At 42.8% G+C, this 13,361-nt stretch overlaps 1 protein-coding gene across 6 annotated transcripts in view; it reads right to left on the bottom strand.

Moving 5' to 3' along the window:
* Nucleotides 1–13,361, bottom strand: part of LOC143736164 (CD276 antigen homolog) — a 686,062-nt gene that overhangs the window by 321,926 nt on the left and 350,775 nt on the right. For 3 of the 6 annotated variants that reach the window (XR_013203365.1, XR_013203367.1, XR_013203366.1), the window contains exon 2: nt 423–636. The exons of the other annotated variants lie outside the window; for them this stretch is intronic. The gene's annotated coding sequence lies outside the window, so the exon portion shown is untranslated. The remainder of the gene's footprint in view (nt 1–422; nt 637–13,361) is intronic. 6 annotated transcript variants of the gene reach the window in all.

Raw genomic sequence — 13,361 nt, 5'->3', positions numbered from 1 at the left:
CAGATGTAATAAAAGCTTATTTTCAGACAGCCAGTCCTTCACCTTAACAAGCTCCTCATCTAACTTCTGTATTATATTTCTCTCCTTATCTGCAACTACTAAAGCAGTGTCATCTGCGTATAAACACATATCATAAACCTCTTGGATATAATTTATATATAACAAAAATAAAAGAGGACCAAGTACATCTCTAATCATCTTTCTGTCATATCTGCACTTTCTTATTTCATCAATAAAGAACAGGACAAAAGTTTGACAAAATATTGTGCTAGTTTCACTGAAAAATAATCAAGTTTGACGTATAATAATAAAAATAAGCTGGTGTTTTCAGCAGGATGTTATTCTCGTTCTTCTGTCTGATGTGTGTTTGATCCAGTAAGTGAAATGAACAGCAGTAAATGAGTAAATGTTCTCAGACTTACATGAGTATCTGAGTGAAGCTTCTTTCTTAAACTCCTCTGAGAAAACACTGTGTTCTGGATCCTGATCCTCAACTGAAACATTTCTCTGAATGATGTCTTATATATTCCTGCTGTCACTGAGTCTTTAATATACTGTTATATCTTGACTATAGTTTATTATCTCTGTAACAGCAGGACAAGATCGCAGAATTTCCAGCAACATCCTCATTCTGACCTACAGAGAAAAATGAAAGAGAGAGAATTGAATACACTCTATAATAACTGCATGCTATGAATCATTAGTTAAGCATTAGTAAATAGTTAATTCATCATTTATAAAGCATAGACATTAAAGCGGTTTACAAATACAGCAAAAATGCTTTATTCTTGATACTACAACAATAAATTACCTTTTTAATTTTTCATATTTGGTCTCAGTCCATAAAAATCTTCCTCACAGTTCCTCTCTCTTGTTTTCATCCTGACAGACTGAAGAAGAACTGAGAGACTGAGACTGATATTCCCTGATGATCTGATGGGAGGAGGAAGAGACTGATGGGAGGAGGAAGAGACTGATGGGAGGAGGAAGAGACTGATGGGAGGAGGAAGAGACTGATGGGAGGAGGAAGAGACTGATGGGAGGAGGAAGAGACTGATGGGAGGAGAAAGAGACGGATGGGAGGAGGAAGAGACTGATGGGAGGAGGAAGAGACGGATGGGAGGAGGAAGAGACTGATGGCAGGAGGAAGAGACTGATGGGAGGAGGAAGAGACGGATGGGAGGAGGAAGAGACTGATGGGAGGAGGAAGAGACTGATGGGAGGAGGAAGAGACTGATGGGAGGAGGAAGAGACTGATGGGAGGAGGAAGAGACGGATGGGAGGAGGAAGAGACTGATGGGAGGAGAAACTAGAGTACACGTATGTTTAGTTTGTTTACTAATAAAGAGAGAGAAAGCAAAAGTTCACAGTCTTGCAATGAATTTGCCTTTCAAACATTGTGTATTAACATACAGTATCAGCATGTTGGTTCAGTTGTGTGTTGCTTGTTTTAACTGAACTTTTTTTAATTCATTGGCACACGTACATTACATTTGCTTTGCTGTATACATCTATTGTTTACATTATTAATATGTTAATAGATTCAAGATTCAAGTGGCTTTTGTCAGGATACAGGCTCGGAGACTGAGGTAAGTGAATCAACAAAGCTTTATTTCAGTGCATCAAGTTCAAAAGGTGAGAATATTCAAAGTTCAGAGGTGAATTCGGTGAAGATTACTGCGCGGGAAGGATTCCAGGTGAGCAGATCCTCTTCAGTTTATCTAATGATAAACTAACACAATTCGGTGATGATTTGTCTTTTCTCTTTCAGATACAGCCGTGAGCGAGTGGAACTCACGAGGAAAACAAGGACTCAGGAGACCCGGATACAGTTGAAGCTTCTAGGAACATCAGAACAAGGACACAGAGGTTAGTATAATTCAGGTGAGTATACGTTACGTGACGAGGACAGGTTGTATCAGAGACTTCGTGAAACAATGGTAAAGCATCTGTTCCTGTTGGAGACTTGACAAAGATTGAATGTGAACTGGGTGTTTTTATGGAGCTGGTTGCTGATTGGGAACAGGTGAAGGTGATTACAACTCAGGAGAGAGTGATCATTGTGTGGTGTGAGATGTGGACTCTGATTGGTTTCTGACAGCTTTATTGTAATGGTAAAAAGCTTTCTATTGCCAAAGCATTGCTAAAATTAAATTAAACCGCCAAGGACGGTCCTAAGCCCGGCTGCAAAAGGAGGAAGGTGGTCGCCCTGCCGAGGTGGCCAGAACTGGGAAACCAGGGAAACTAGGCACGAAACCGATGGATAATCACGAATCAAATTCTACGTTGAATGCTACCGCATCCGGGGCAGCCGATGCGCCAGCATTAGGGAATCAGGATGCTGGTGAGAAATATGCTACTGGCCGAAGAAATCAAAGAAAGATCGTCACGCCGAAAATGGAAATTCGAATCGCTGCATGGAACGTACGAACCGGTCACCACGTTGGCCAAAAAGAAATCATTGCCAAGGAGCTGCTGAGCTGCAAAATCGACATCGCAGCACTATCAGAAGTACGGCTCGCTGGATCTGGGCAAATGGTCGTTGAACCGCCATCTATCGACGACCAGATGACACTATACCACTCTGGTGGCGACAAACAAGAGGCGGGAGTCGGATTCATGGTTGCCCGCCGCGCAGTCGGGAGTGTCGTCTCGTTCCAGCCGATCTCTGATCGAATCGCGGTCCTTACCATCAATGGCACCACCAAAACCCACCTTGTCGCCGTCTATGCACCGACCGAGACAAACCCGGACCCGACCAAAAACGATTTCTACAACCAACTGCAACTCACGTTGGACTCGATTCCGCAGACCGAACTGATCATATTGGCTGGAGATTTCAACGCCCACATTGGCATTGATCGATCTGGCTGGGAGAACACAATGGGTCGTTTTGGACACGGTGTGATCAACGATAATGGTCTGCGCCTCTTGTCCTTAGCCAGCGCCAACAGCTACATCATTGGGAATAGCCACTTCCAACATCCAAAGAAACACCAACTTACGTGGCGTAATCCAGCGGGCAACGACTCTGCGATGTTGGATTACATCCTGATCAACTCTCGTTTCCGATCATCACTCAAGGACGTCCGTTCGATGCGCGGCCCAGACTGTGGATCGGATCACTACCTCGTGCGCGCTGTGATCAAGCTTCGACTACACAGAACCAAATGCAAATCGCGTCCATCAGCCAAGCTAGACTGGAAATGCTTGTTGGATCCCGTTCGCAAGACGGAATTCCAAATAACACTATCCAACCGTTTCGCAGCATTGGCTCCATCTGAAGACGTCAACGTTGAAGAACAACAGCTTTCAAATGCCATCATGGAATGCGCAAAGGAACTGTGCCCTCCCGCCCGTCGCCGAACACAGCCATGGATATCGGATGAGTGTCTCAGTATGGTAGACGAACGGAAGCGAGTGAAGCTGGTCGACTTTGAGCGATACCGCCAGCTCAACAAGGACATCCGATGCCGAATGAAAGAAGAACGAGAGGCTTACTGGAACCAAGTAGCAGCTGACTTGGAGGTGGCGGCCTCGAAGCACGAGTACCACACGCTTTATCGAACCCTCCGACGACTGAGCGGGAAGGCTAAATCAACAAACAACAACATCCGAAAAGCCGAGGGCACCTTTGTGCGATCATCGACGGAGCGTCTACAACGTTGGAGGGAGTTCTTCGAAACGTTGTACAATCACGACCCACCGCAAGGACCCCCGGCGGAGCCGCCACAAATCGAGCCACCAGAGGCCGCGATGTCCGATGCCGAACCGACGCTCGCAGAGGTAAAGGCGGCCATCCGGACTTTGAAAAATGGCAAAGCGCCTGGTGTGGATGCGATCACCACAGAAGCGATCAAGGCTGGTGGCGACGTTCTTCTCCAGCGAGTATACCTTCTCCTGCAAAACATCTGGCGTACGGACAAAATACCAACGACATGGAAGAAGGCCATCATCATCCCGATCTTCAAGAAAGGCGACAATCGGGAATGCCAAAACTACCGAGGCATCAGTCTGCTCTCGATCGTCGGCAAGGTCTTCATGAAAGTTATCCAAGCACGCCTGCAGAAACACCGTGAGCAAACGAGTAGAGAGGAGCAATCCGGCTTCAGACCGCAACGGGGGTGCTGTGACCAGATATTCAGTCTCCGCCAGGTGATGGAAGAGCGAATTCGATGTGGAAAGCGGACGGTCATCGTCTTCATCGACTTTCGATCCGCCTTCGACTGCATCGACTGGCCAGCACTTTGGACGACGCTGGAGACCGAGCACATCTCACCGAAAGTCATCAAGCTCCTGCAGGAAAACTACAATGGATCATCAAGCCAAATACGCATCCAAAACGAGCTATCTGCGGAATTCACCATTCGCACTGGAGTCCGCCAGGGAGACGTCGCCTCACCACTGCTCTTCAACATCGTTGTCGATGCAATCATGAGGAAAGTCTTCGAGGGTAGGCGAGGAGTGCAGTTCGACGAAAATGGCTCATCGGTAACGGATCTTATGTTCGCCGACGACAGTGGCGTCCTGGCCGAGGACGATGCCGAAGCCACGGACATTCTCCACGAGATCGCCCGCGTTGCCCAATCATATGGTTTGAAAATTAACATTGACAAAACGAAGGTACTGACAACAGATGGATCGCCGGCCAACGTCCACCTTGACGGCATCCAGATTGAGCAAGTTCAGAAGTTCAAATACCTGGGCTTACTAATTGAAGAGAAGAAAGTTGCGACTACGGCGGAGACCCACAGTCGAATTGGCCAAGCAACTGCAGCATTCGCCTCGCTAAAGTGGTGTCTGTGGAAGCGAACCAATATTTCCATCCCGACCAAAATTCGCCTATTGCGGACGCTAATCCTGCCGATTCTACTCTACGGATCCGAAACGTGGACGGTGCTGAAGGCGGACCTCAACAAACTCGAAGCTTTCCAAATGCGATGCCTGCGCCAGATCTTGCGAGTATCACTTCGAGATCGCCTTCGAAATGAGGACATCCGGCGCAGATGCCAACAACCACTGATCGAGGAACAAATCCAAAGACGACGACTGCGATGGTTTGGCCATGTTTGCAGAATGAGTGGGAGCCGACTACCACACCAACTCCTCTGGCGTAACCGACCCTCCCAGTGGAGAATCCAGCGAACGGCACCAAAGAAAACGTGGCTCAAACAGGTTGAGGAGGACATCAGAAATCGCAGATTAAATATCGACGACGTCAAAACGACCGCCTTGGATCGTCCCGCATGGAAACGCCTCGTGAATGAGATTCGACAACCATTGGCACCCACAGCAGCGTACGGGCTTAGGAGCCAATCCAGACCAAGCGCCAGCTAGGGATCAAAGAAGAAAGAACATTAAATTACATATTTAGACACAATAAAAAAAAAAGATAAAATAATAACAATGAGACAGAAATGGCACCAAAGAACACAATGATTTGCTTTGTTATTTAAATGTTATTCAGTGTTGATGTTATTGTCCTCTTTTGTCATGACCACCAGGTTTGCATTTCTCTTCTTATTGAAATATTCTTCTGTATTGTGTGTATAAGCATTTTTTTTATGTGTCTCAAAGCATATTGTTTTGTATATTGTTTTAGTATGTGGACAAAATGCTTCTGATGCCTAGAATCATCACACTGTTTCTGAAATACACAGAGGCAGTGTTTCATTCAGTGTTGCTTGATGTGGAAACTCAAACTTAACTCAGCACTTCACATCATGCAGACACAAGACATGTAATATGTTTCCTCTGCTGCCCTCAAGAGGCTGCCATTGTTATTTTTCCACCATATAAACCCAATGAATCCCTCAGATACTATTCAAAATAACCTTTTAAACTCTACAATGTAACTCTACGATTTGCTTATTGGAAGCAGGACTTGCTACCATCTTGGAAGTGACGTCAAATGTCGTGTCTCACTGAGGGTTGATCGATCTGCTGTGCAAATATTTTAGGCATGTTAATGAAATAGTTTTAAGACAGTTATAACTTTTGCTTCACAGCACCAGTAGGAAATATTATTATACATTTTCAAACATTAATTTTGCCATTAATTATAATAATACAGTGAGATTTTTTGTATGAATAGTCTTCAGTTTTACATTTTTTCCCCCAGGAAAAACCTTAACTGCAAAAGTAGAGCATTTGTGTTGTATGTATTACAGCATTGTTCTATTGTGTTTTTGTATTAGCTATGAGACAAAGCTACTGAAGCCTGTTCTGTTCTGTTAGTGATCTGTCTAGTTCCTAAATGCTATACGTTCAGTTCGTTTAGTCTCTTTTATTGTTGCTTTGGCACCATGATTCTGAAGTTATAAATATTGTCACAAGAAGACTCGAGCCCCATATTCTCTACAGCAGGGCCGTGCACAGACATTTTGAGGGGCAGTGGCCTAAACCAAAAAAATGGGGCACTAAGGGGGTGGTTGCTTGTTGACACAAATTATCCAGTTATAACAAAATATACAATTAAAAGAGAAGACAGCACACGCTCAAATACATTTTAGACTTTATCAGGAGAATACTCTAACCAGGGGTGTTATTCATACCACTTTGTCTACAAAGTGTGCAAACAACAGAAAATTTAGTTATTTGTATTAGATCTGATCGAGAGTACAATAATTTGATTAGACAAGCAGTTAATTCTAAGAACGTGGATATGTTGTAGGGGAGAGCCGGGACGGTTGAAACACTTTTCAGATAAACGTCGTTTTCTAAGATAAGGTTAAAGATAGATTTTTTTTTTGTGTGTGATCAACAACTCACATATGTGTTCTCTTAGTATCATGTGTTATTCGGTAGAAACATAGAATGATTTAAGTAAAAATTTACTTTGAACAGGAGTTGGGTTTTGTTTCAATCGTCCCTCCACAGCGGGACGATTTAAACACAGGGGTGGGACGGATGAAACATAACAGTTTAAACGGTAACTATTCATCTAATTCTTGTTTTTATGAACAATACCTGACAAGTAACTTATGTACATATTGTTACAAACATATTTTGTCATTTATTTTCATTTTAAAGTTCATATTAACATTTTTGTTCTGTCGCCCAATAAACAATTGGCGATAAGCCTTTGTGCATTTTGCGTAATCTTTCTAATAGGCTATTTTGAAGAAGACAGACAAATCCGTTTACAATTAATTCTTACATTTATTCCTTGAGTCATATTGAGTGATTTAGTCATATTGAGTGTTTTCCTATGACCAGGTTTAACTGGCACGAGTCGTTGTTTCAACCGTCCCGACAGCGCCTCCAGCCATTTAAACCTGTTTTGTCCGTAAACTAAAAAACTCTGATATTATACACTTAAGGGTGTGATGCAGTACTAATACACCTGCCATATTATTATTACAATGGCACATGAAACAATGAATACAACTTGTCAGTCAAAAAAAAGATTTCACTAACCACACTCAAAAACAGCTTTCCGGCTCTAACTTTAAAACGGCAAGACGTAAAGAAGAAATGTTTTCGCTGGTCTGATAGGCATTGCGTGCTGTACGTGCTGACGAAATTTGACGTACATAACGTGAGTGGTTTTCAAGGAAATCTCAATGTTTCATCCGTCCCGCGTTTCAATCGTCCCGGCTCTCCCCTACAAGTTGTACAAGTTGTTAGCACTAGTAGAAGACTAAGACCAAAACAATACTGACATAAATACAAAAAAAAAATGAATTATTTCGCAGATTCAACCACTGTCTTGCATAGCCTACCTGTTAATGCGAGAGCTTTCGTGAACTGTCGTGTTCACTCTCAGGGTGCTTTTACACTGGGCTCGTTTGCTGCGGTCCGAGGCCGAGCGCGATTGTTCCCGGCGCCCCCCGCAGCGTTGGTCTGGTTTCACACTCAACTTGATTCTATCGAACTCTGGTGCGTTTGCGTGCATCTTACGTCATTGCAAACGTGCACGGCGCATGATAGAAAACACGACGCGGGTCAATATATTGTGTTTTTTTATTAATTTGGTGCTATTATGCATAGCTGAGTAAACAACACAGGTTTACTGTGTGTGTGTGTGTGTGTGTGTGTGTGTCACATAAGCTGTCTTTCTGCTGCTTGCAAATGGACTCTTTTGAGGAGACAGTGGATTTCCATTCATTTGTTGCCCTGATTGCACGCACTATGCGCAAATACACTGTAGACTCACTCTTGCTCGTATCCAAGATAAATCTTCATCCCTTATGTGTGCTTTATTTAACTAAATACATCATAATCGGCCAAAACGCATGCGCAGGATAGTTTACTTCCTGAACAAGTGCGCACCCGAGTCCGTGTTGCTTTCACACACACGCGAACCGCAGTACAGTTCGGGAGCAACCGAACTCAGACCACCTCCTCCAGGTGGTCTCGGGTTCGATACCCCAGTGCGCACCCGGGTCCACATGACAGTGTTCACATTAGCAATTTTTCATGCGAACCGTGCCCAGTTCCGAACTAAACTGCCAGTGTGAAAGGGTCATCAGTTTCAAGAGAGCGCCGCGCAGACAAATATACTGTGAGTGATGCTGCGGAGCGAGCGGGAAAACCTGGAGCGGATTTACGGAATCAGCGGAATGCTTTGAGCGGAGCGGTGGGGGTGGGGAAGAGGGGCACCTCAGTCGATGAGGGCAGAGGGGCAGTGGCTCTAGCCACCGGGCCACCCCCCTGTGCACGGCCCTGCTCTACAGATTTCGTTTTCACTTTATTTTGATGGTTCCCCTTTAACACATTCGGTTGACTATAAGTAACGTTGCACCTTCATGTCTACTAACCCTCATTAGAGTGTAAGTAGAGTATTAGTAGACTGGTAGGGTTAGGGTTAGAATAAGTTGAAATGTAGATGCAAAGTAACTTATAGTCAGTAGAATGTCTGTTGGAGGATCATCACAATAAAGAGTTAGCAGATATTAAGCAGACAGTCTAATACTCTAATGACAGTTAGCTGACATGTAGTTGCAAAGTTACTTACAGTCAACAGAATGTTCAAAAGGGACCATCAAAATAAAGTGTTACCCAGATTTCTGGTGCTGAGATAGTCTGGGGCCTCCAGGAGCCACCAAGGACATTTTGAAAATTTGTTTAAGCACTGCTCACTTTATCCTCTTAATTAATAAGCTATCATTGTGTGTGACAAGGCCAAACATTTGCAATTTTCAGCACACCAGTAAGAAGCCTGGGCTCAGTGTATTATCAGCAACAACTCTCATTGTGGGAGACGTGAAAAAAGACCCAATGGGATATAAAAAAATAAATAAAAATATTACTAATTTATTAATATGTAATTAATTTTTGTAATTGATGTGCTGTTTGTCACAGATCTGCTAGGCTCTCTCGCCAGCCAATCACAGCGCACTCCCTCACCTGAAAACTAACCACACACACCTCATCTGTGTCAAGGTTAGATCCTGGAAGACGGAGATGATTGAAAGGTAACAGGATGTTATATTAACTCAGAAACATTAGACAATACCGGACAATTAACAGAACACAGGCAGGAAATTAAATACACATTGAAAATTAACTAAACGATGAGCAGCTGTAATCAGTGGCGGAGCCAGGGGGTGGCCAGGGGTGGCCATGGCCACCCTTGGCTTAAGCTTGGCCACCCCTTTGGCCACCCCTCTCATAACTGCTGTTTCTGTCTCGCTCTTATTTTTACAAGAATTTTGTTTTTAAAACACAGAACCGTCGCTTTAAGACCACAAAAGATGTGAGACTTTTCAGACGCGCACTCCAACTTCACCTCAGCGCCAGGCGGAAGTCAAAACGAGTGCGGAAATGTACGGGTACGGAATGAGCTTGAGCAGTGATCGGAGCATAGTAAATATAGATTCGATGTTCCTCAACTGGTGGGTTGCGAGACCGTTTTGAGTGAGACACATGTCCAGTCAAAGAAACAACAACGTAATTCTCTTTTTTTTTTCTGATTCTACTTTTATTTTGAAAGATCTGTGTGAAAGCTTGTGACACTTCTGTCAGATGCAGAGAAAAGCGCGTTGTCCTGAATCAGTAACGTTAGGCTATCTGCGGTAAGATGAGATGTTGTAAGGTCAACAAATGTCAGTAAAACTAACTTTCCTGTCCTGACAGCCGTTGTTGCCTACTGTACTTGCACATCACGCGCAATCTGGCGGGCTGTAGTAATTCTGTCGTCAATTAGCTAACTCATGAAATAATCAAAAAGGCGATAAAATCTGTATCAAAACTGCATGCATGCATGTATTTGTTATATATGCGTCACATATGTCTCGACTAAAATATTCTGCCATGTGAAATCACAATTTATGGCACAAACTGATAGGCTATGTGATTTTTTTTAAATGTTCAAATAGCACTGTGCATTTGTAGGCTAAGATAGGTGCTAATTTTGCGTTAATTTGTAAAGGAAAAACAAAAATTTATCATTTTTAATCCATAAAATAACAAATTTTACATTCTGGTATTTATGTGCTGTTTACTTCCGCCTTGTTCACATTCTTGCACATAGGGATTCAAAAGAGATGATTTCCCCCCTTTTTAATTTAGGTATGATAGAACGGTTTAGATTCTTTATTTTGACAACTAATATAGAAAGTTGAAGAGTTAATTGATTATATAAAATATAATTATTCAATGAAGGTTAAATAATCTTCGAACTACAGTAGTTATCTGCATGTCTCATCCATGAAGGTGCAACAATGTTGGGGGGTTTGAGAACCAGAACCAAGCTAACTGAGCAAGTTGAACTTTAGCTATAGTGTGTGTACTCTTTATTAATATGCCTGGAGGTAGTAAGTAGCTAATAATAATAAAAAAGATCAAATTCACTCAGTATTCCATGATTCCTAATTCACTACTATCTCAATTACAATTAAGTACAAATGAACTGTATTCAGTTGTGTAGGAAGGCACTAAAACAGTCCAATACATTATTTAAACTAATTTTTATGTTAAAATAATTACGATTTATATGCCACACCAGACTGTTTGCTGGCCCTTGCCTGGCCACCCCTATGAAAAGATCCTGGCTCCGCCACTGGCTGTAATGAACGTGGTAAGTGTCCATGTCTGATCGGTGATGGGAAACACAGACAAAGAAACACATGTGAACAATGAAAATAAACTAAAAGTCCATGAACTGACTATAACTACAGTTCATTGTCCGGTCTCGTTCCTACGAAATGGACTCATACCTGATCTCTGGCAATTTTTCCAGCGTTATACTCCTTGATTATCTCCAGCGACTATCTCCAGAGATAAACAACAAAAGAACAAATCCTGTTTCAGTGTTTCAATAACTGTTTCTATTATACATTCTGTTATTAGAATGATGCAGTGCAAAACAGCACAAAACTGTGTAAAAACTTATAGTCAGACTATAGTCAGAGCAGTTAGAGAAACCGAATAGTAAAACATTTATCAGCATTCAGACTGGAACCTCACTTGTGAACGTCAGCCACCAGATCAATCACTTCCCACCTCTGGGCCTCATCCTTTCTTCAATTCTGGCCCAGTTCTGGCTGGATCCTCGGACAAAAACTGGCCCACACACTGAAAATGGACACAAACAATTTCCCCTGGCCCAGATGTGGCCTACACCCTGTAAAATTACTCTTATTTATTGAGATGGCCCAGGTCTGGCCCAGGCACTCTAAGACAGATCTGGCTGAGAGTCGGCTGGGTCCCCGGGCCAGATGTGGCCAAGAAACTGGCAGTGAAACACAAAATTCATTTTTTTAATTATAAAATTAACAAATACACTAATAAAAACATGTATTAACAATGAACACATAAACTATGATATTAATATTTATTAACAACATACTTTTTAAATCGAAAAATAACAAGTTAATTTATGGTTTCACATTTTTTAATAAAAAAATGTAGCAACACCAAATCTTGGGTTGGATTCCCTCTTAATGCATTAAATGTAATTTAAGATTAGGAAATTATTTAGTAACTATTAAAACTCAATCATGCAAACATTGATAGACTCCAGTGGTACATAATTTACACAAAGAACAGTGAGATTTATGTAATTTCCTTTTAAGATAAATGTTAATGAGAATCTTTCAACCACTTTTGTTTCCCTGGTTTCGTTTTGACATTCACTGAGAAGATGTCTTTTTAAATAATTCTACAGGTCAGTGGTCATTAATCTTCATGTAATCTTTTACTGCAGTGCAATTACTGTGTAATTGGCTTAATAAAAACACCAGAAAAGTATAGAAACATTCAGAAAGAATACGTGTTAATGGCAGTACGCTGCATTTTATGTCTGACTATTGAATTTTTCAAGCCCTTTCTAGTTTTGAGCATAAATCCCACTATATTTTGTAAATTGATACATAAAAGTAATAGAAAAAATTTCTGATGACTTAATTCAAGTATATTCTCTCAAAACAAGTCTTATAATGCAAAGTCTTGTTTCTCAAATAAACTGATTTTAAGGAGGTTTAGATATTTTTACTATAACAGTTTTATTAAGACAAAAATCGTCTCGGATGTAACCCTCGTTCCCTTTCAGTCGAGAACGTCAGACGTAGTCGACGGTCGACTGAATTGGGAGATCGCTAGAGAGCCTGTCTTCTTCGAGTACTATTGAACGAGCCAATGTAATTGGCGTGCGTGATTCGCATCACACACTCCGCCCCCGCGGCGCGGGTATAAATACGGAAGTGGATGCACGCACTAGTTGCCTTTCGCTTCGGAGCCGATCGTTTGATGTCTCTGAGAGTGCTGTTGTCTACAACGAGCGAGTGTGTCGGTGTTCTTCAGGAAGACTCTCCCAGTGCTGGTGTTCTACAGCGCGAGTGCAGCGGTGATCGCGAGCTTTGAGCTCTCAACTGCTGTTTTAACAGCAACAAATTTCTAAATGTTTGTGTGTGTTGATGGCTGGTTAGAGGGCGGAAAAGTGAGTGCTTCACTGTTTCAGTTCTCTGTTCAGTGTTGCCGCGGTCATTCCCCTGTGTGCTCCGGCACTGGTGACGGTCCTATTTTCTGAAAGAGCAACACGGGTGCGTTTGCGTCTTTTTCAAGATGTCATTCCGCCCGTGCGTTTCTGGGTGCGGTCGTTCCCTGTCTCTCTCTGATGGTCACAACTGTTGTGTCACGTGTTTGGCTTCCAGCACGCTGAGACAGCTTTTGTGGACAGCTCATGTTTTCACTGTGGGAACATGACTGTCGCAGTGTTGAGGGCGAGACTCGCCTTCGTTCGCGGAGAGCGAGTCCCCATTACCATGCCCCACCCTCGTGTGCTGTGTGGGATGGGTGACCGGAGGATAGTGTTGGATGTCCCGCCCGGTAACCATTCCCTGTGGGCTCCTCACTCCTCCCTTCCACTGCAACCACTGGAGCCTCCTGTGTTGTCTGCTGGTCCATCTGTAATGGGT

The sequence above is a fragment of the Siphateles boraxobius genome, unplaced genomic scaffold (assembly GCF_051911475.1).
Source record: "Siphateles boraxobius isolate OS27281-9 unplaced genomic scaffold, OSU_SipBor_1 13, whole genome shotgun sequence".
Taxonomy (NCBI): domain Eukaryota; kingdom Metazoa; phylum Chordata; class Actinopteri; order Cypriniformes; family Leuciscidae; genus Siphateles; species Siphateles boraxobius.
The sequence above is the reverse complement of the archived record's forward strand: the minus strand, read 5'-3'. Positions and strand labels throughout refer to the sequence as shown.